The sequence below is a fragment of the Corvus brachyrhynchos genome, unplaced genomic scaffold, assembly GCF_000691975.1.
Source record: "Corvus brachyrhynchos isolate BGI_N302 unplaced genomic scaffold, ASM69197v1 scaffold59, whole genome shotgun sequence".
Classification (NCBI taxonomy): domain Eukaryota; kingdom Metazoa; phylum Chordata; class Aves; order Passeriformes; family Corvidae; genus Corvus; species Corvus brachyrhynchos.
This window is the reverse complement of record NW_008246054.1, coordinates 5,452,100-5,474,584: the sequence shown is the minus strand read 5'-3', so window position 1 is coordinate 5,474,584 and position 22,485 is coordinate 5,452,100. Positions and strand designations below refer to the sequence as shown.

The 22,485-nt window shown below is 49.6% G+C and overlaps 1 long non-coding RNA gene across 8 annotated transcripts in view; it reads left to right on the top strand.

Moving 5' to 3' along the window:
* The first annotated feature begins 3,082 nt into the window (after positions 1-3,082).
* The window catches only part of LOC108449487, an 85,238-nt gene continuing 65,835 nt past the window's right edge, over positions 3,083-22,485 (top strand). For 7 of the 8 annotated variants that reach the window (XR_001865644.1, XR_001865649.1, XR_001865643.1 and 4 more), the window contains exons 1-3: positions 3,083-3,168; positions 8,096-8,226; positions 8,340-8,514. This is a non-coding gene — a long non-coding RNA (uncharacterized LOC108449487). The remainder of the gene's footprint in view (positions 3,169-8,095; positions 8,227-8,339; positions 8,515-22,485) is intronic. The other variant, XR_001865646.1, reaches the window with a different exon arrangement.

The following is a 22,485-nucleotide window of genomic DNA, read 5'->3' as shown; positions in this document are numbered from 1 at the left end:
GGAAACGAAACCCAGTTTTAGTTCCATGTTCTGAGAAAGGTTTGAAATACAATGGAGACTGTCTCTGTATTGGTTTTCAGCCCAGGCACAGGGCAAAAGTTCTTGATTGATTTATGTTTCAAACCTCTCTCGCCCCACTTGTCTGCCTGGAGTTCCAAACCTCAAAGTGCCCAGCTCCAAGGGAGTATTTTTCACATGGGCTCATTTGGGTTAAATTCAAGGCTGTTTTTTTCTGCTTCAGGCAAATGTCATTGTGATCCTTTTGGTGTCACTTTGCTGTTCCCAAGTAGGTTCCTAGAGAAACGGTAGGAAGCTGAACATGTACATACATCTCCGAAGCACTCGGGTATTTCCAAGTGATGCAACCTCAGATTCCTTCCCCACCTCCCCCCATTCCCCTTTGCCTCAAAGCCCTTTTTTAGCCTCAGAGATCAGCTTGGGTTTGGGTTTTTTTTCTACTGTTTTAGATTTCTTGAGGCAGAGCCTTGCCTGGGGGGTGGAGGTAGGCAGCCCAGAGTAAGGGTGGTGCAGGCAGGATGGTTAGGGAAATGCTGACCCTTTGGGGAGACCTTGTTCCAGCCTGTAAGCCCATCTGTGACTCTGGCCTGACTGTGAAATCCTCCCATGGCCAGGACACATCATCAGATGAGAAATAACATCAGCTATTTGCATGCAAGTTAAACCCATGGATCAGGCTGAGGAACGTGCTGTTTTGTGTGCAAGACCTGTTGTTTTTCTACCAGGAGAACTTTTTCATGTGTTAAAACAACAATTTAAGTTATTTGCTGTTTAGATGCTCTGTAAAACCATGGATTTTGGCCATTGGTGGCCATTGCTTGCTGGAAGATCCCAGGTTTCTACCAGGCCAACACCTCTAATTGTGTGTGTCAGTGTGACAGTGCTATGTGACTTCTCTCAGCCCGGTGTGGGAATGCTCTGGTGTGGGGTTTTGCTTGCTGAGGCTTTCACACAGACTGTTCTCCCTAAAACCTGCCCTGTCGCTGACTGTGTGCCAATGAACCAGCCCGGGGAGGGACTGTTCCAGTTTCACTCATCCTCCAGACCTGTAGCCGGCTGGCAGCAATGTCAAACATGACTTGTCCCTGTAGACAAAGTCATGCTCGACATCACTGTAATTAATCCGATTCCTCGAGGTCGTGGTTCGAACATAACCTAATTGTCTTGGGGAGGCAACACCCTCTGGATTCCGCAATGTCTTGTCTCAGGTGTAGGTACTGTGTGAAACCTGGGAAGCAGCTGAGCTCAGAGGGGTCTCCCGATCCTGAATTCTCCCCCCAGTGCTGGGGACTCCGAGTGAGGGGCTGGGAACTGCAGTGGAGCTATGGTTTCATGTGAGGACCTGCCTTTCTGCTGCCCAACTGCCTATGCAGCTCAGTCTCCCTAGGAAAGAAAAATAGAGTGAAAACTTGCTTGCTGCTGGGAAAAGAGGCAAGCAGGAAGTTTATGTTCTTTGCTGGGATGTGGGACTGGAATGGTGAGCTCAGAGAGGGGAAGGAGAGATGCTTTCCCATCTACAAAAATCTTTAAAAAAAAAAAATCCTGCCCACCTAGTGCATAGGACAAACCCTTGTGAAATAACATGTCAGAAATTTCCAGCAGGGCTTAGGCTTTCCAAACTGTCTTCTGGAATAACCAGTGATGGTGTCTCTAGCCCTTGTGTGGGCTTAGGGGACCCAGGTTTCCCCCAGTTGATGCTCCATGGGGGACTGACATGGTTTGTTTGCCTTGAAGGCTCCATCCTCCCCAGGACAGACCTGGGTGGATATTCGCTTGGGTCCTGCTGTTCCCCACAAAAGCTCTTGTTTTCATTGTGCTGTAACAAGGCAGCTGGGGTTGTGTTCCCACCAGCTCTGCCCTGCGAACGGACACACGTGGCGGAAGAGATGGGGAACTCCAGTGCCTTGGTTCTCTATTTCCTCTGCTTGGGTTTTATTTCCTGAGCAGCTACAGTTCATTGCACGGGCAATATCCTGCGCTTGAGCCTTTGCACTGATTTTGTACGTGAGGGTAGGGCCCCAATTGCAGTTTGTCCTGCTGCCACACTCCTAAAACCCTCCGGGGAAGGAGTTTGGGCTCCCTATTTGCAGGGAACAAGAGTCCCAGTGGCGAGGCTGGGATGTGAAACAAGTCGAGTGTTTTGTTTTGTAGCTCCGTACATGGCAGCGTGGCTAAACGCGGAGGCAGATTTCAAGGCACGGTCGTTTAACTACACTGGGAACGTCTGATTCCAGGCATGCTTATTTCACAGATTTTAGTTGCACATTTCCTGGGCAACAGTTTTGCAAATGTAATTCTGCAGGTAGGCTTTGGGGGCTGAGGGCGGTGGGTGCAGCTGGGCAAGCGCTCACTAGCGAAGGAACACGAAAGCCTCTTCCCCCTGTGCCTTGTGGGTTTGGTGTTGTTTTGTTTTCCCTCTTCAAATGACGAGTTGGAAAACATCTGAGACCAATACTGGGGTAGAGTGGGAGGAAAGAAAGATTCTAAAGCCCTGGTCAAGATAATGGGAGCAGTTTCCTTTATGGATTATGAATTTGCTTTCATAGTTTGGCTCTAGTTTGTTTGCAGGGAACATGGTTTGGCTCCCACTGTCTTCAGCAAAGCTGGACCAAAGTGGCCTCAGTGCAAGACAGACTCAGAATTTGGCTTTATCTTTTAAGGGGCCCATTCTGTTGCATGTTAGTGGGTCAAATTTTGGAGCTCTGACTCAGGCTGAACTTTCAGTGGCTTTTGCACCTGGAGATTTAAATATCTGTCTGCAGGGGAGGTGAACACCAAACGGCATCCCTAGCTGCAACTCCTTGAGACGTTACCTCCCCCTTCATCCCCTCCAGCTGTTTATTATTTCCCTCCTGCTGCTGCTTACCACCTCCACGGTGTGTCAGAAGAACGGGACGTGAATGCTCCCACTTCAGCCGCTTCAGCACAAAGTCTGGCAGCAGCTTCCTTCCAGCTGCTGGGGAAAGGGGGTTTAGGGAGAGCTGCCAGCCTTTGCCCAGGAGCCTCGGAGGAGAGTGCGAGAGCTGTTCCACCGGCGCTGTGCCGGCAGCGGGAGCCTCCGGCACAAGGGAGCAGATGAACAAGCTGCCGGGGGTGGCAGCGGTGGTGATAACATCTGGACCCACCCGAGGAGAGCACTCTCCCGATGCTGTAAGTGTAGGGCTGCGACCTTTCGCTGCTGAGCTGCCTCTGCTCCCACTGAGTTCAGCAAGAGTTCGGGGTCCTCAGCCTCTCGCAGGTGCGGGGTCGTGCAAGCCGCTGGCATTGGGTTTGATAGGAGCCACACCTGAGGTAGCGCGCTGGGACCGCTGCCTGCCGGGCTGGGCGAGTCCCTTTGGGATGGCTCCTGCCAAGTTCGCAGGTACAGCCTATTTCAGTGCAAGAGGGAGTCCACTGGAGCCAGCAGTTGAGCTGCAAAGCTCTTCCTGGGATGAGGAGTGGCTAACGAGCCACAAATAACCTTTAAAAGAGAGTTGCTGTAGAAGCCAGAGAGTCCCAGGGGAGCTGGAGCCTCCCCCCACCTCCCTTTGCTGGCTGGCGGGGGCTGCAAGCAAAGCACCCCCATCGCTCCGTGCAGGGAGACAGCCCCGTCGCCTTGCCGCAGCCGGGGAGGCATCGCTGCTCTGCCAGCTCCCTCTTCCCTTCCTTTCATCTTTTTTTCCTCCTCCCGTGGCCCCTCGGGTCCACCCCCCCCCACCCCAGCCTCAATCCGATTTGAAAATCTCAAGGCAAATCCTGCTAAATAGGGAGATTTTGCCCGGCTGAGTCCCTGCCCTCCCTGGTCTCTCGCTCCCTTTGCCGTTTCTGGCCTGCTGGGTTTTGTGTTTCAGTTGTTATAAATAAAGCTCCAGGCACTGATTTGGGTATACAATGACACCTTGTGTTATTAGACAGCACAGGACAGACTTTGCAAGGGGAGCCTGCTCGCCCGCCCTCCCTCTCCTCCGCTGCCTGCGGTCTGCGGGCAGCCTCGTGCAGGCTCGGGGGTGGCTGCCAGCAGGTGCTTCTGCCTCCCTGCTGCTGCCTAAAATCACAGCCCCCAGACAGAAAACCCACCCCAGAGGACCTCGCCCCCTGCTTGGACTGGGCTGGGTTTAAATAGAGGTGGCGGTGGGAATTTTTGCACTTAAAGAAGGGAGGAAGAGGATGATGGGAAAAGTCTGGACTCTCCCTGTTTTGTGCAAAAAGTGAGTGGAAAGTGTTGGCAGGGGTGAAGTCAGGGATGTCATTGTCACCCATCACCTCAGCCCTGCTGGGAGTGACCTCAGCTTACTCCCAATCACCCAATGCTGTGGAGCTCGGCAGGATTTCATCCGGCAGCTGTGTCACCCGGATCCTTCCCTGCCTGGCCACTGTGTGCCTGGCAGAGGTGGGATCTGAGCATCCTTTCCCCTCACATGGCCACTCTGCCTTCTCAGCCCACGGGAAGGGTTTTGTCTGGTGGAAGACACCTCATACCAGCCACCCTCTCATCCCTTTTGCCCCCTGGGGATGAGCGCTGGCTGGAGTGGGGGAAACTGAGGCAGATGTTGAGCCACATGTGCCTGGTTTTGGCTCTTGGCGTTTCCTCCCTCACTTCAACACTGAGATTTGGGGACAGAACCCTGGGGCAGCTTTTTTGAGTTATCTCCTGTGTTTCACTGGTTGTCTCTCTGCAGGGAACTGGAGTCAGTCTCTGAGAGTCCAAGCTGTGGAGAATTTGAAGCAGCAATTTAAAGGCAGGAAAATAAAAGTGCAGCCTGCAGAGGGAAGGTGGCCTCTCATTGGGGCTGAGTTGAGTTATCCAGATTATTTTAATTCTTTCAAAGACCTTTGGAAGTGGGGTTTTTGGGCACTTTGCTAAGTGGTCCTGGGTATTACAATTTTACTGACAGTTTAAGGCATTATTTGAATTGTGTTTGAGAAGTCAATGAAAATATCAAATACCAAAATTCCCCCTTGGAAATTGTTTCTGTGCTTTTTGGTATTAGTTGTTTGGTTTTTTATTTCCCTTCTTTCCTGTCACCTGTGGATTTGGGCTGTGAGGATGGGGTACCCCAAAACTTCTTTCGAGCTGAATGAAGCATGCTTCACACCTGCTGGCTGTGTCACCATGGCCAGAAAAGCAGGCTGGGCTTGCTGTTTGCAAATTGTCTGTCCAAATTCCTCCTGAGGAACAACATGTGATGGACTTGGTGTCTGGATAACTGCTGGTCTCCCCTCTGCCCCTCCCTCCCCACCTCTCATGAAAGGAAGAACATGTAGCACATGGGGTTTTGTTTTTGTGGTCTTGTGTTCACTTGGACTGCGGAGATGCAGACTTAAGAAGAAAGTACTAAGTACCCTCTTTTCATGGTTTGTGATGCCCATGTTGCTTTATAAGGTAAATAACCCAAACCATCCAATAAAATTCCAACACTGTGCATTAATAGAGTAATGGAGATATTTAACGTATGCAGTAAAGCTGCTATTCCAGAGCCCTAGGCCTGCTTTAGTAGCTATAACAGGAGTGAATAAGATCTTTTCCTGCTTTTATTTATACACATATAATATCAAATATTACTGAGTTGTTGCTTGTTAATGTTAGCCAAAGGGGTTAAGAGAAATAAAAAGGGATTTTGCAACCATATCAGGGGAGAAAGAGCAAAAGTACGCCCATTAATAAATGAGGGAGCTGAATCCAGCAATGATATTGAAGTGACTAAGTTACTGAGCTGCTTTTAAAATCAGTCTCTGGTAAAATCAGTGGAGACAATTAGGAGACCTTGTCAGATACAATCATGGGCTCCCAAATAGAAGAGCAGCCCATGAGGAAATAGAGAGGCCATGAGGAATAGGGGAATGAAGCCAGCAGCTGTTGAAGTCAGAGGAAAGGCTCATGTTGAGTCCATGTAGCTGTCACTGGGATGTTGTGCTGGCAGGTCAGAGATGTCCTTGCTGCAGGATGGGAGCTTGTGTCTCACCTGGGACACAGGAGAAATGTGGGATGGGGTGGGAAAGCCTGGGGCAAGGGAGGTTGAGGTAGAAAAATAGGCTGAGCTGGGCAATTTCCATCTGTCCACATGGTAGAAAGAGCAGGGCTGGCATGGGGGGAGAAGTGCTGTTTCACACTCCCAGCAATGCTCCTGAAGTTAAAATTTTTCTCCTGTGTTGTCTGAGCTGTTGGAGGTGGCAGGATTGTGGGAAGAAGCATGGCATGGCCCATGGGAGTGCTTACTGGGGGTCAGAGCAGCCCAAAGGAACTTAATGGACACAATATTCCAGTTCTGCCCAGTGTCTCCGCGCGTCTCACTGGAGATACACAGCCATGGAATGAAAGCTGCAGGGAGTTCCTGTAAATGAAAGATGTAGGTGAGCAGAGGTAGCTGAATGGTGGGAGCACCCAGCATCATCCAAGGGTCACATTCTCCACTGTGGGAATTTTCTCAGGATGGTCCATGTCACTGTTTACATCCCCCTCCCACATCATCTTGAATGTTTTCATTAGATGCACAAAGTGAAGTCAAAGAGGAAAGAACTACAGAGAAAGCCTGGGAAGATTTTCTGTAAGAGGGCAGAAATAACCATGCCACAAGGAAAATGCCAAGTGGATGTAATTGCAACAGAGATCCAGAGGAAAAGAGCTTCTTGCAGGACAGCTGAAGAACTGGAAGTCTTGGAATAAATGTCACCACAGGAATGGAGAGCACTGGTCTAACTGGTGTTGTTGGGGACCCATCTCCTGAGCCAGCTGTGGTCACAGAAAGGCTAAAACCTTCTGTTGTGTGCATCTTGCGTAAGGGCAAGATCTCCCATTTGATATTTTTGGGGCAACAGATGCTGAGGCCACGTGTCAGACAGCCCTGGAGACATTACCCTGGTTCCTTCTCTCTTGCTTGTGCTCACAGCACTTTTCCAGTGCTCAAGTCTGGGCACTACGATGACAGTCAAGTGTAAACCCACTGGGAAGAGATTTGGAGTAAAGCACTGCAATGACTTGGAGCCTGATGAATAAGTGCAGGAGGAAAGACTATAGGAGTTAAAGCCTTGGATTGTGCTGGTTACTTTGCAGAGATGTCCAGGATGCAAGAGACCAACTGCAGCCTTGAGTGCAGTCTTTGGTGAAATGATGCATGGCAGAGACTGTTGCTGTTCTCTAGAAAGGAAGGGTGTAAATGCAAAGAAAGGGATTTGGAGGTATCCAGCCTTTAAAATTTCAAGTGAAGGTGGGAGCAGTAGGACTGAATCACACAAAGGAAAATGGTGACTGAATAACAGTTAAAAATCCCAGCAAACGAGCCAGCAGCAGGAGAGTGACTCTCCAATGACAGGCTGGCAGTGCCAGGTTTGAGTTGTTTTAAACACAATTATGCGAAGATCACAGATTAAAGGTGTTTTGCAGGAATATGGTAAAGGGGTAGGTTTGCTTCAGCCTTTTTCTCTTTGCTTGCCCTGAATTCCTTTGGCTAAACTTGTTGTTTTTAGAGGAATTGGTTCTTGCGGAGCTCAGCCAGGGCTTGCAGCTGTGCAGAGGGTGGGAAAGCTCCCTTGGAGTTCCCCAACTCCTCCTTGATGCGAGGCAGGCTGGCTGGCTGGTTGGTTTATTTATTTTGGTGCAGAAGGATAGGATTTTGGGATCTGAGTTTGATTCCTAGCTTGTGGGCTGTTAAGTGAATAACAAAATCTCTGTTCCTTGCCTATCATTCTGCAATGGGGATAAGGACCTTTCCCTCCCCACTCCCTGCTTTGTGATCTCTGTCACTTGCTGGGATGGCTCCTGATCTCCTGGTTGTGTGTTAGATTGACCTTCAGCTTAGGAGCTGTGGGAGGGGAAAACTGGGACAGTGTAGCCCAGATCTCTCTAAAATCCCTGTTCCTACTAACTGCCCCAAAATACCTGTTGAAAATGTTTGAAGAATGTTGGATAAGCATCTTCCCAGAGTTGTATGCTTTATTTGTTACAAAATTTGAAGGAGGGGAACTACTGATGAGGTTTGAAGAGATTCCCTTGGAAATGTAAAACCATGTAGGGATAATTTCTTGATTATTATTTTTTAATGACGTTGGGACTAGGAGGATCCTCGGAAGAGTAACAAGACAACCAATCCTTTCTCTGCAGGTAGGAGACACAATTCTGATTCCCGTGTGGCTGAGGTAGCCAATGCAGGGATGAGCACTGGAGAAGTATCCATAGTGCTGGGGAGATGCATCAGCTCCAGCTCTACTGGCTTTTACTGGAGTCTCATGCAGGTTGGCCCTTCCTTCTACTTAATCCCATCCCTGCTCCTCTTTCCTCTTTCACTTCAGCTATTTAATCTAGAAAAATTCCTAATACATTTTTAATGTGCCTTCCCTGCATGCAGGTTTTCTTTCTCTTGTCTGTGCAGACGCTTTTCACCCACTTAATGTCCCCGAGCTGCACCCTGTGGTCCACAGTCAAGGCTGGGCACAGTGGGTTCGCCCTGTGTGCTGGAGTGCCAACTGCCAGTGCTTTCCTCATGTCACTTCTGAGGCTCAGTGACTTTCTTCCCCCTTCATGTGAGTAAAGTTTCTATTAATCTGTTCTGGTTTAAATCTATAATATGCATTTGTGAGAGAGAGGGTGGGAGAGAGGCATGCAGACCTCACCCTAAAGGCCTAATCCATCCCCATTCCTAGACTCCTTCCAAAAGGAAAGGCAAGAAAGAACCACCTGATCCCCTTTTCTTCCAAGTCTCATGATTTACAATCGCCCTTTTGGGCCACTCTTTGGTGGGGGGTTGCCCCATAGAGTTAAAATTCTGGAGGACACTGATTTCTAGTGGTTTGCACACCTTGCCTCCTCCCCAGAGCCACAGGAGCCACTCATGAAGGAGAACAGCACATTGGCCTCAGTGCCACCAGATGCATTTAGTCTCATGTGTGCCCATTTTAGGGGCTGGCAATTCAACTGAGCCTTGTCTTCGTGTGGGTGACCTGCCTCCAGTGCCTGCCCTTCTGGCACTGCCTCCTTTCTGGGTGGCCCCAAGGGGTGGCTAACGGGGGAAGTCACTTACTTCTGCGAGATGATAAATCCTGCACTTGCAGAGCCACAGGCACATGGGCTGAATTTCGCCAGATTTGACTCCTTTTCTCTCGGTTGGATGTGTGTGACCTGGAGATGTCCCCAAGAAAAAGTGTCCAGCTCCCCTGAAAAGGATCGTTTATATCTCACTTCAGTTTCCTATTTAAACACCCCTTGCTGCTGGAGATGACAAATTCCCTGGGTGACCCCAAAGGAGGTGGCTGCCCACTGTCACCGTGGTGGGGACCCGTGCAGGACACCCAGCAGGAGCCCACTGCCTGCCCAGCCTGCAGTCCCGTGCTGCTCCCTGCTCCAGCCCGGCTGAGCCGGGAGCTGGCTGGTGAGCCAGGGAAAAAAGAGGCTGCAGCAAAAGATGGAACAAACAGAATTTTTTTTTGCATCTAGAGGGGGAAGCACAGAGCTAAAAATAAAACGGGAAGATCAGTATCTGTCAGGCTGACGGCGGATTGGCTCTGTGGAAATGCATGTAATTACCAGGCTGTAGGTAGACATTTGCATGGAGCGAATAGCAAGCTACTGAGACAAGGTTACGCTTTAACCTTTAAGTCCTGAATCTGCTGGAAAACTAAGACAGAACTGCAGGAAATTAACTTAAATTAATAGAGTTGCTGTGAGTGAGCCACATGTTATTTCGATGTGTGTCACTTCACGGCACAGAGTGTCTTGCTGCCCCTGTGCCCTGCCTCCTGGAGGAGGGAGATGCTTTGGAAGGAAGTTTGGCGTGTGTGGATCTCCTTCCTCTCTTGGGGATTCAACTTGACTGGGGAGAGGAGCTGTGGCTTTTCGTGGTCCATATTCCTCCTTTCTTAGCATCCTTTGAGTTGCCAGTCTCCAAAGGCATTGAAGGAATTTGGGCAAAGGGACCCCCATCCTGGGGGATGCTGCGCTGTTGGGTGGTGGGTGTGGGTGCAATCCAGGTGTGCTGCTCCATGGAGGGCCAAGGAGGGGATGTGGTTGGGGGATGGATGTTTTGTTGAGTGTCTAGAGCTTGAGCTCTGCATGCAGAACTCTGCAGGCACCATTTAGTGCTGAAATTGAACAGACACAGCAAAGATGGTTCCTTTGTGCATCAGAACTGCTCCGGTGAAAAACACACAGAGGAACAAAACCATGCCAAAACAAAACTGTGTGCTCCCACTCTGGGCTCCTGTCGATGTTCCTGATGCTCCTGGCTTACGTGCTGCCTGCTTCCCCCTCTTGCTGCTGCCCATCACCCACTGGTCAGGCAGCACTGTGTGATGGGAAGAGAGGGCCTCCGCACCAGGAGGGGAGATGGAGATGCCACAGGCACATTTCTCATTCCCAGCTGGCACAACCAGTAGAGCTGCTGCTGCTGCTGTGGGCTGCAGGTATGAGCAGCTTAGTCCAGCTGAGGATGGAGGGGAAGGGGGCTGGAAAACACAAGGCTTTGAAGCCTGCGGTGACATTTTGCTCTCTGTTGTCACCATGCTGCCTTGAACCGTGGGTGTAGTTTGGAGAATCCAAATTTTTCCAGCCTCTTTGCTAGCCATGTTGGCCAGGCAATGCTTGTTTCCAAAATTACTGCCTTTTTCCCTCTTGCCAAAATTACTTGCCCTTCCCTCTATCCAGCTTGGGGACAATCTCGTCCACTGTACTGAAGTCATGGCTTGGCTCAAGCTGGCTGTGCTTCCGTGCCGTGCAGCAGAAGCTGAAAGCAGAAAAAGTGTGGTGGGACCAGGTGATGCAGAGCATGACCACTCACCTCCCCAGAGGGCTGGGCCACCAGGAGCTCAAGCTGCTCCATTGGCTGCTCATCAGCTTCTGAATCCAATTTAAGGCTCTGGCCCTAATCTTCAAAGCAACTAATGGAGTAAGTGCCAATGGCATCAAAGGATGAATTTTGTTCTGTCAGCAGTACAGAGGCTCCTCTGAGGCAGTCCAGAGCATGAAGACTGGGATGAAACCTAGGAGAGCAATCGCAGCTGGCCAGGATGTGGCAAAGGTGGACAGTGGTCAGGGCTTCTGGCCCAGATTCTGGGATTTTGAAGTTGGGTCTTTGCTCTGTGTGACACTGGATCCAATTTCAGGTGCCTGAACACCATGAAATCCTCAAACCTGGTGCTTTGAGGAGTTTATGTAGAGGGAAGCTGGGGCTTTGTCTCTCTGCCTCTAGTGACCCATCTGCGAAAGACAAATAAATGCTGCCTTGTTTCTTGGGGCAGTCAGAGGACAAGCACCTTGGAGACTGTGAGACCTGAGAATTGGTGACATCCTAGGATGTACTTTAGGCATGAGAGGGAGCAGAGTCTGGGCAAACCTACAGCGTGCTTATCATTAGGGAACAACTCATCCTCTTTTGCTCTTTCATCAAACGAAGGGACCTTCATCTCCTCAGCCAGGCATTAGACCCAGCAGGTACCTGGCCCCCAAAGGCAGCACTGCTGGAGACTGCACAAAGCCTGAAGGATGCTGTAACATGAGATGTGGAAGGTACTTGCATGCTCCAGCAATGACCTGGGATGAAGCTCCCAGGCTTCCTGCCTGGCTCTGGGGAGGTGGAGGATCAAATTATGGTGATCAAGGTGCAAGGTTTGGCTCTCCATGTGTTGAGTCCCTTTCTTGCTGACAAAAAAAAGAGTTAAAATAGTCATTACATTAGCTCAGGGGATGATTTGCTTTATGATTTCTCCACAATGAGAGTGTGGTGTAAAAGGGACATGAGGTTCAGTTCTCCCATTGTGCTTAGTTCTGAAATCCAGCTGCTTCCTGCCTCCCTGGATCTGTGTTTGAGGAGTGTAGACTGAGGCAGCTTCACACATAGACGATATCATTGTCTTGAAGTTGTCCTGGAGTCAGATCTTGGAAAACTTTCCCTTCCCAAAGAACACCAACCTCTTTGGAAATCTTGCTTTGATGGTTTCTTCCCCACCTTTTTGGAAATTCCCCTCCTGGATGCCTTTCTGTTTGAACTCATTGCTTTTTTCCAGCCCTTCTGCCAGTGGTGTTTTTAACTCAGGGTGCAGCCTAGGGAAAAAAAAATTGAACACCCTGTTTTAACTACAGGCTTCTCCTTCCTGCAACATAGACAGACCTTAAAGAAAGCCAGCTGTGCCCAAAATTCAGGCTGTTGTTTTTCCGGCTCTGTCAGTTGGCCTGATAAAAGCTATGGCCTCTCCCTTCTCCCTCTCCCTGACTGCCTTTGATCCATGCTCTTCTTTTTTTTGGATGTTGGTTCCTCATCAGTAAGCAGCAAGCAAGAGCCCTCTCTCGTTACAGCAGCACAAGGCAGAATTTAAGGCAGTTGGATCTTTTGCAGGAGGAGAAGGGAAGTCTGAAGCAGTTGTTGGAGAGGGACGTGCTGACAGTGGGGATGACCACCAGCTTTCCATCAGGCCTTTGTTGAGCATGCATGAGGAAAGGTTTGTCCCTGTCACTTGTCCCTCTGTCGTAACAGGCTGCTTGTTCCCACAGGCTTTACCATCATTTTGTCACCTCCTTCCTGGGTTCCTGCTTTTGTCGATTGTTTGTGAAATCCTGAGGGGATTGAATTGTCCCTGGAGCCCCACATTGCCCCAGGGCACGGGGGGACAGAGGAGGAGGCTCCTGCTCTGCTCTGCCTGTGGCTGCTCACACACAGAGGGATGCACCGCTCATGATGCAGCTCTGGAAACACCACCTTCCACGGCGTGCTGGTTCAAGGTGAATTCCAGTCAAATGCCACATTGTAAACTCGATGTGGGTAAGCCCTGTGGTGTGGTGTGCCCATATCTACCTGAAACTAGGTTTAAATTAGTCTTGGTAGTAGGGCATAAAGGACTTGGTGTGTCGGATAAGACAAGGTCTGCCAAGCTCTGTCTCTCTTGGAATGAGTACGTGCTCTACCCATCATTAGATGTACCCATCATTAGATCAAGCTAGCTACCAGAATCAAATACCAGTACTTTAAACCCACACCTTGGTGAGCCTGGGAAAGATGGAGTGCTGTGGAAGCACAGCTGACTTGGTCTGAAGCACCAAGTGCTCGGTCCAGTCTCGTGTTGGGCATCCTTTGACGCAATGATACATTTTTGTTTTTGTGGAAACGAACCAAAAGAATAAGGGGAAGTGCTTACAAGCTCATTTTTAATGAAGATCCTGACATGCAGACTGATCCTTTGTCCAGATACGAATGTATTTATGCTGGTGGCACCTTGCCATTCATACAGTGACTTACACACTTTGCAATGTGATAGCAGTGTATACAAGGGAGGCTGGAGTACAAAAGATTGAGAGATCTGGGTTTGGCCTTTCCTTCCCCTGTTCTTTGTGGGGTTACACTGGCTGATACCAGCTGGGGAGAGGGTGCTTTTATTTTTCCTTAACTTGATTTAGAGGAACACTAAACTCCAGTATTTGGTGTTGGTTTTACATCCGTTGTACTGTTGTGTTAGGGGTGCCTGGTGTGATAAAACCCTGAGCTTCAGTGCAGTTGAGAAGCTGGAAAGAAGGTGAAAATCCCAGCTTTCATCTTTTGTCACAAGTAGTATCTGAAGGAATTTGTACTATTTTTACTGTTTGTTTTTGTTTCTCCCCTCCCCTTTTAACTATGCACCTTAGCATTTTCTGTGGGCCCTGTCACTGGGACAGCTCCATTTGGACTTTGAAACAGATGACTCAGCGTCATGGTTGTTTAGAATAGTTTTAAGTTATTTTTGCTTTCCAGCCCCATTTTCTATCATCATGCTGCAATTACTGAAGTTCCAGCTCTGCAGGGGAACACTTGCTTCTTTTAAACAAATGGTTTCCTTTGGAATTAAAAAACTTCATTTATGGCAACATTTCTGTGGGCCTTTGATTATTAATCTATCATAAAGGGTCTAATTCTATTTTATTAAAAATATGAAATCTTAATTTTAGCAAACCTAAATTTGGAAGCAACTTTTGAACCGAGGCAGTTCCTTTAAAATGGACTTTGGTGTGTGTGTTTCTTTTTAAAAGGTAAATCTGCCTTCCGCTGGTGCTGTGATATGTGGTTAATCCTGTTGGGCCTGATCTAATGGGACTGGTGCTGGAGGGAGCCAAGCAGGGCTGAGTATCTGTGTGGGAGATCCAATCTCCACTGGGAGGGCAGCCTGGACTGGGGCTGGCTGACCCCCCCTGCCCCTGAGCCTCTGTTCTCTCTGCCTGCCAAAGCCGCGGGCTCAGCCCTGGGTTTCAGTGATCCTACCTGTGCTGGGAAGGGCTTTGTCTGGTTTTTCCACTTAATCCAATTAAAAAAAAAAAAGTGTTTGCTGTCCTGTTGGATCCATAAATGGGACTTTTAAGCTGTTGCAACTGTCTGGAGACTTCTCAGACCAAGCTGATTTCCAAGAGTGGTAGCACAGGCATTTTTAGTCCATTCACATGGGTCGATGTAACACCTGGTTACTGTTTTTTCAGAGGTGAGGTGTGCTGGTACCAGCTCTGGAGGTGCTGTGCCACCTCCTCCTGCCCTGGCTCTCAGGGACCGACAGTGCCTTGTGTGGGAGAGCAGAGGCCAGATCTCTTCAAGAGATCAGGAGATCAGGAGGAACCAGGCTGAGAAAGGGGCTGGGGGGAGGCAGGACTGCTGGGCTTCCTCTGGGCACTCAAGGTTGTCGCTGGCTCTTGATGGGTGCAAGCACCCATGAGCCAAGTCCTGCCTCTGAGTCATGGGGAATTCATGCTGATGGACCTGGCAGCCAAACCTCACCCCAAGAGATTTCTCCTCTGCTGGTGTTGATGAGAAACCCTCCTCGGCACCATGATTCTAAATGGTGTGAATGAAGGACTCAACATTTCCCTTCTCTGGGGTGCAGAATAAGCCTTGCCAGGCTGTGGCTGTCCCGGGGTCCCCCACAGGACCCTGCTGAGACCATCATCCAGGACATGGGGCTGTGAATGGCAGGGGACATCCAGCTGTGCGGTGCCTGGGGCTGTGCTGGCTGCTGGGAGCTCCGATGGCTTTTGGCCAGGGCTGAGGATGGTCCCCTGCCTCTCCATCAGGCCATGGGAAGGGGAAGAGGAGGACTGCATTCCCAGGGATTTTTTAGGGTTTTGCTGGGGTTTTTTTTTTAGGGAGGGAGTGGTGCTGCATTCAGATGCTTGGTCTTAGAGTGGATTCCTCTCTCCCACTGCCTCTGGACTCTTGAGAAGCCTCTTGGCTACGGCAGGGAAGGGGTTAAGGCTTCCTCGCTGGCCTGGGAGCTGCTGCTGGCTGCCTGTTGCCCTTCCGGGGCTGCCGGGCTGAGGTTTGCTGGTATGTGTGCAATGCGGTGCTGGCCGGCCAAGAGCAGCCAGCCCTCGCCCCAGCGCTGCGAAATTCCCGGCACAGCCTCCCCTGGCTCGCTCCTTCAGTGCTGAGTGATGGGGCTGGGGATCAGGGTCCTGCTGGGAGAGCAAAGCCAGGGGCTGAAGGATTCCAGTCGGAAAAGAGTCGAGCTGCAAGGCAGCAGCCTGGGCTCCACCGAGACGCTCTTGCACAGGGGAGAGTCCCTGGATACGTCTTTGTGCTGGTCCAAGGTTTTGTAGCTTGTCTGTGCTCATGTCTTCGCCTTCACGATGCCACGGGCGGGGGATGGGAGGGTGGCAAAGTGCTTTGGCTGATCCCGTGGGATTACACCTGATGGGGAGCTGAGTTTCGAGCAAGCTCTTGCTTCCTGGGGCAGGGGAGAGGGTTTAGTGCAGACACAGGAGCTGGAAAACTGCAGCAACAGCAGTAGTATTCAAGCTGAAACATAGTGAGAAGTCTTGGAGGGAGATGCAGACTTTGAGGGAGATGCAGATTGCCTGGAGTTCTCTCTGCAACAAAAATTTATGTCCCTTATATAACTGGGGAAAAGCAAACAAAGAAACTTGTCTCCAAGTGGGAACGTGGTGTCACTGGGAGAAATCCCACAGCAAGAGCGAGGCCTCCGCTTTGCTCTCAGGGCTGTTAACTCTTTGGCAGAAGGACAGTGCTTTTAGAGCTGATTTTCTAGATAAATCTCTTGGATATTCCTGAAGAACTGTGCATGAGTTGCCCAATTTAAGCAAATGGCAGGAATGATTTTTCGCTCTGGTGCTTTTTGGGGTTCAGTGGGGCTTCTTCTGCCCAGGGCAGGGATTGCTGCTGGCTTTGCTGTGCTCCCCCCACATTCTCCCACCATCCAAAATGTTTGCTGTTGCTGAAGGACTGTGCTTTGACTTTGATCTTCTACAGCACCGCCATTGACATTGGCAGGAGCAGTCCTGCAGACCAAGGCTGTTATATGGTGCTAATTTTGTAGTCTCAGATAACAGAGCCTCTCTAAAAATGTCATTTGGGGCCATTTGCGGGGTGAGTTTGACATCGCTGACTACTGCTGGGATGCGTGTCCTGCAGGAGGACGTGGTACATGTGGGAGGTGGCACACTCAGTGTCACTGGGGAAGCTCGTGGACAAGTTTTTCAGCAAAACAATTTCCATTTCTCTACCGTCTCTTAAACTTTTCCAAACTGGCAAATAAAGCCCTTGGTTGCTTGAGGCTCTCAGGCCAATGCCAAAATAAGATCAGTCAAAAAAGGAATAAAAGGGGGGGCGTGATTTTGGGTTATGGTTACACCATAACTTTCCTATTAACTCAAATTAAGTTAAAAAGGAAATAGATTTAACCAAGGGAGGAGTTTCAGATGCCAGTGGCAATAGACTTGATTGTGGTTTTTTTCTTTCTCTGCACAGGCAATTATCAAATTGATCGCCTTTGATATGAGCTTAATATTGACACAGTCACTAATATATTTATACTTGTCCAGTGACAGCTATTCAATAAGTTGTTTTTCTGTTGTTTTGTCAAATGCCACTTTCTTTTGCCTTCATGTTTCTCTGGCAAGGCAGGGGGACAGTTTCTGGGTGGAAATCCCCGAGTTCCCTCTGTGAGATTCTCACCCACTGCCCTTTCACAGGGGCACTGCTATTGCAAAAAAATTCAATCCGAATATAATTAACAGCCCCAAATGTTTCCAAATTGTGACTTGCTGTTGGGAGGAGAGCTGGTGTTGTGCAGGGAGCTGTAGAAACCCCCGTGTACAGATGAACCAGCCCGCCCCAGATTGTTTGTGCCTGTAAATCCCCGGCAGCTGAGGCGGAGGGGTGGAACTGTGCAGCACACCAGCAAGTCAACAGCTCAGCTGGTGCACATTGCCACTGTAGTCTTACTTTGTTTTTCTCTTTTTTCCCCTCTTTCTTTAAGGGAATAGGGCCTCTGTGATCCAGCCTGTGCATGTGTGCATACGTGTCTCTCCTTTTCTCTCTCTCCATTTGTTCCCGCCTCCCCCTGTTTTTTACCCAGCAACGAGTTCCAATTACATTTGGCTGAAGGAAAGAGCTCTTGTGTGGCTCCCACAAGCCTTGTGAAAATGGGTGGGTGGGTAAAGAGAGAGTTGAGCACTCGATAGCTGCATGGGAACTCAACCCTTAAGAGACACCAAAGAATCCACTTTGGAAAGGCTACTGGGAAGCCTGTTTTGTTTGCCTTCCCACCCCAGGACTGCCTGGTTTAGAGGAGCTGGAGGGTGGTAGGAAGCAGAAGACAACTGAGCACTGCCTTGCTATCCTGGGCTCGCTAGACTTGGCAAAAGGGATATTTGTGGAGGTTGGTGGGGAAGATCTGGCAGCATGTTCCCCTGCATGTCCTTTGGGCTGTAGGTGCAAAGGCAGGTGAGGGTGAGTCAGCCACGAAGAAGCAGGTGGTTAGATTAGATCTGGCCATAGCAGGGGATAGCTGGACAGGGGAGGAGAAGGCAGGCTCCAGACAGCATTTCCCACAGGAGCAGAGGAGCCAAACCCTGCAGGACAGTGAGGCTCGGTGGGCAGGTATGTCCAGTTGTTTGTCTGCAGCCTTGGGATCTTCAGGGATGGACAGCTGAGCCTTGCAAGCTCCTGGTTTTCCAGAATGGACCCTTGCAGGGAGAAGCTGAGAGAATGTGATGCAAAGCTGCAGCTGCTGATACATCCTAGCGTGCCTCGCTGCAGAACACTTACACTTTGTGGGCTTGGACCGTGCCAGGGTGTCCACACTGGATCCCCTCCTTGCCATTCCTGGTCCTGGACCTCCACTCTCCATGTGCACCTAGTGGGTTTTAGTGCTGTGGCTGGGAAGTGAAACCTGACACAAGTAAATACCTTGACAGCCTGTTTTCAGCTGGCAGGGAATGTAAATTATCTCATTTGAACAAGGCTAATGCAGAATCAAGCCATTGGTCCCAAATATCCCTTATAAGTGCAGATGAGAAATATTCATGGCATCTTCACTCCCAGAATATTGCTTTTATCTTTGTGGTTCCTTGAGTGGCAATATAAAAGTTACTGATTTTGCACTTTTTATGCATCTGAACCTGAAGACTTTGAAATCAGTAGGTTTGCCTGCGTGATTTGCCTCGTTAGATCCATATCCTTGCAGACACTTCGGAATGATCTACTATGTAAGCTCCACTGTACTTACTTGTTGTCTTGGGTGTGACATCTTATCTTGGGAACATCCTTAACCAGGGCATTGGGACAAGTGAAGGTGAGGTTGGGTTGGGTCATTCCAGGGCAAGGTAGAACCTGACTATGGGAGAAGCTTGTGTGTGCAGTGCTGTGGGTCAGTCAAGCAGCAGTGGTAGGGTGCAAGTGAAGATCCATGGAGCCAGAAAAGAGACACTCAAAAACTTTGGACTAGAGCCATTTTGGGGAGTCATGCCCTCCAGGTTGACCTTGGCCTGGAGCTTGGCCTTGCTTTCTGGAATTCCCCATAACTGGGATCATCCTGAGCTAAACAGGGACGTTCACTCAACACTCACTGCTCAGTCAGGGAAGGTACTGGGATGCAGAGGATGGGCTACTTCAGCACATCCAGGCACCACTTACTTCTTCCACGGAGCCCAGCTCAGGCTGTTTCAGGGATGTTGCTGTGCTGCCCTCACCTGAGAGCTTGATTGATGTCAGAATATCTTGCTTCAACTCAAGCACAAGCATGGCTGGGGTTGGGGGTCTCACCAGCTCTTCTCCTATTGGTGATGATGGGAAGAGGTCCAAAGGTACCAGTCTGCCTGGCTGGAACCACGGCAGGGGCAGCAGCTGGACATCTCTGGGATCTCACCCTCCTTCACGGCAGCCTTTGCACGGCCGCGAAGGTCAGACTGTCCCAAAACCTTGACAGTGTTTGCGGGCGGGCGTCTCTGGGCTTTGCTTTCCCCTCCGTAACAGGTTTTTCCCTTTAAGAACGCAGAAGATTGATTCCCTTGCAGGGCGCATCGCCGAGCCGAGCCATGTCCAAATGGTTTGCACGTCTGCATTTTTTACTGCTCTCGTTTAATATGTATGCAAATGCAGTCTCTCCTGTCCTCACTCTCTGTGTGGGTTTGCACAGTCAGGAGCACATTCCCATTACTGCTGCCCATCTCCTGCTCTGCTCGGCTTTTTTTTACTGCCTTTGAAACGCTGATAGATGGAGGTGCAAGGGGAAAAGAGAGAAATGACGGATTTTTGTAATTTCTTTGCTGGGGAGGGTGGAGGAGTTGGGAAACCAGAGAAAGGAGGTTTAAATATATGCAAAATTGTTTATTGGGAGAAAGGGGGGGCGGGCTCCAACTCTGAGAGTCAGGAAGCGTATTTCGTATGCCGTTCCATTTTCAAAGGATTTTAGCTGGAGGTTAGGGAAAAAAAATCTAAGCACTGGCAATAATCTTGTGATAGCGGAAATATTCAGCTTTTCTCCTGATAAATAGACACATGTCATAACTGAATCAGTGTTTCAGGCCTGGAAAGTGATGTTGGGTTGTTTGTTTTTTTTTATTTTAATAAATAAGGAGCAGGATGTCCAGGGTAGTTCCCTACAAGGAGGGAGGTAGTGTATGGCTGCTGCTACTTTCTTTTTCTTCCTATTTTAATAGCTGTATTTTTCCAAAGCACTTCAAAACCAGCACCTGTGGACCCTGGACACTTGTATACCAAGAGTTGCATTTTTATAAGTGAAACGGGAAACTGTGCTCCAGCTAAGGCCAAAATGTGGGAAGCACCTTTAGAAACGTGGCCAGAAGTAGGGGAGCTTTTCCTGTCCCCAGTGATGGTAGTTTTTTTTAATTAGGCTGTTTGAAGTTGCAGATCTCCAGTTTTGCATCTGCTTGGAGGTAACTGTGAAGGCTGAGGAAGTCCTTGCTCTTGGTGTGGGAAGCAGAGGATGACACATCCCTTCATTTCCCAGATGACTCTGGAGGGGAAATGGATGCTCATGCTGCTTCCCACCTCCTGCAGTGAAACTTTAAATCTGGTCAAAGAGCCAGATTTTCAGGTGTATTTTAGGCGCTTCGAGTCGTTCACTGTTTTAATCTTTAAACACAAAACACCTTTCAAACCTGGCTAGTCTTGGAGCCCATTATGGAGTGCCAAAGCCTGACCAAGCTGCCGTGGCTGGTGGGGGATGGAGGGTGCGGAGCAGGAAGGCTGCCCCAGAGCTGGGGGCCACATACCCCAGGGCAGGGGTAGCCGTGGGCAGACTCCTGCTGCCCGTGCCCTCCACATGCCTGGCTCTCTCCATGGAGCATGGGTAATTAGGTTGAAGCCAGATCTTTTCCAACCTCTTCCAGGAGTTCATAGACAAAGTTACTTTTGTTTCTAGGAGCCAAAGGGCTTTGCATGCTGGGAAACCCCCTCTGCTGTGGTAGGACTTGTCAGATCTGTTGACTTTTGCATCTCCAAGTTGTGTAAGAGTGTTCTGTGTCTCTTTGTGCTGGATGTTGTGAAACTCCTTTCAATGGGTTAGCATGGAAAAGTCCCTCCGTGGGGGAACCACAGCAGTGCACTGACCCTGTGCTGGAGCTTTGGTTTGTGGAACTCAGATCTTGTCTTTGCTTTTGGCACAGAGTTAGAGGGACCAAGGAGTGCCCTGGTGTTCAGAGGTGCTCAGCTCCTGTGGTGGTGTGCAAGAGTGGGTTTTCTTCATGCAGCAGGCGTGGGAATTCTTGCTGTTTGGAGATGAGCTCCACAAGCTGCCTGCTCCTGCCTTTACCTCCCCGAGAATCTGAGAAAAGCCTGCCTTTGGCAAAGTTGAGACACGCTGTAGCTGCCAGCCCAGGTGGGATCACAGCCTTCCCTGCTCACTGGGTCCACAGCCCCCATTCAGGGCTGTCTCTGATGCAAACGGCTGTTCTTTCTGCTTCTTTTCTTTCCATCACATTTGGGAGGTTTATCCTGTCCCTTATCAACAGCCACGCTGTTGTAGGGCACGAGCACAGCTCCTGCCCTGCTGCTCCTGGCTGTCCCTCAGTTCCTCTTCCAGCATGGTTGCTGTGAAGTGTCTTGTGCCGCCGTGTCCTCACTCTGGTGGGTTTGTGCTTGTGATCACAGGCTAGAAACTTTCCCTATTACTGTCGCTTTTTGAACAGTGCCTTTTTATTGGCGAGTAGATTCGTGGAGCCTTTCTACTTCCTTCATCTGTAAATTGTCCTCTACATAACGAAGGAACCATTCTGACTATGTTTTGATGTGTGTGTCGCCCAACAGATGTCTGGGTGGTTAAAGTGCCCCCTGAGTACAAATATCCTGTGTTTGTGAGCTCTTTGATAGCTGGTTCAGGAATCTTTTTGTTCTTTCTTTCTCTCCTCCAGTCCTGGGGGTCTGTAGCAGATGCCTGCCGAAGTCTCTCCTTTGTTTTCTGCTCCTGATATCTGTGCCCACAGTGTTATTCCTCTACCCTGTCCCTTATCAAATTAGATTATCTCCTTCTTGTAAGTACTTTTGACACGTGCAGCCGTGCAAAGGCATGGTAAACACATTGGAACACACTGTTGTGTGTCCATTGTTCATGTCTCTTGTCCTGTTTGCATCTTAGGACCAAGCTGGCACATTACCTGCCATTCATACTGGTACCATCAAAAATAAGTCGAGCTGGCTTCTCTCCTGCCTGCAGCCAAGTCCTAACACCCCTTTTGGGTACTGCCACATCACCCTGCATGGGAATCCCAGGCCCATTTTGTCCAGGTGTGTCCTAACTTTTCCTCCCTGCTGTCTCCAACATCTCCCTTTGTGTTCTGGGCTTGGCTGGTGGCACTGAAGATCCTTCAGGGTGTTACAGGCTTCTCCTTGCCCATTCCTTGGCTCCCTGCCTTTCCACTGGCTTTCCTGGTTTCTACGTGTGATCCAGAAAAACCTCTTTGTTATTCTGTCCTTCCTCCCCATCACAAACTCGTGTTTCTGTTCCATCTTTCATGAAAAGGTCTAAGACTGAAGGTGAAATGTGATAACAGCCTTCAAAAATATGTCAGTGGCTGCTGCAAACAGGATAGGAATAAACGATTCTCCATGTCCTACAGTGGGTAGGACAAGAAATTATGGGCTTAAACTATAGCGCAAGGGAGATTTAGGTTTCATATTCAGATATGCTGGGGGTGTAGCACCAGAGGAGGCTGCTGGGGAGTCACTGGAGGGGCAGGGGAGATGAGCAGCTGTCAGGAGAGGCTGGGAGTCAAGGGATATGGGGTGATCCAGA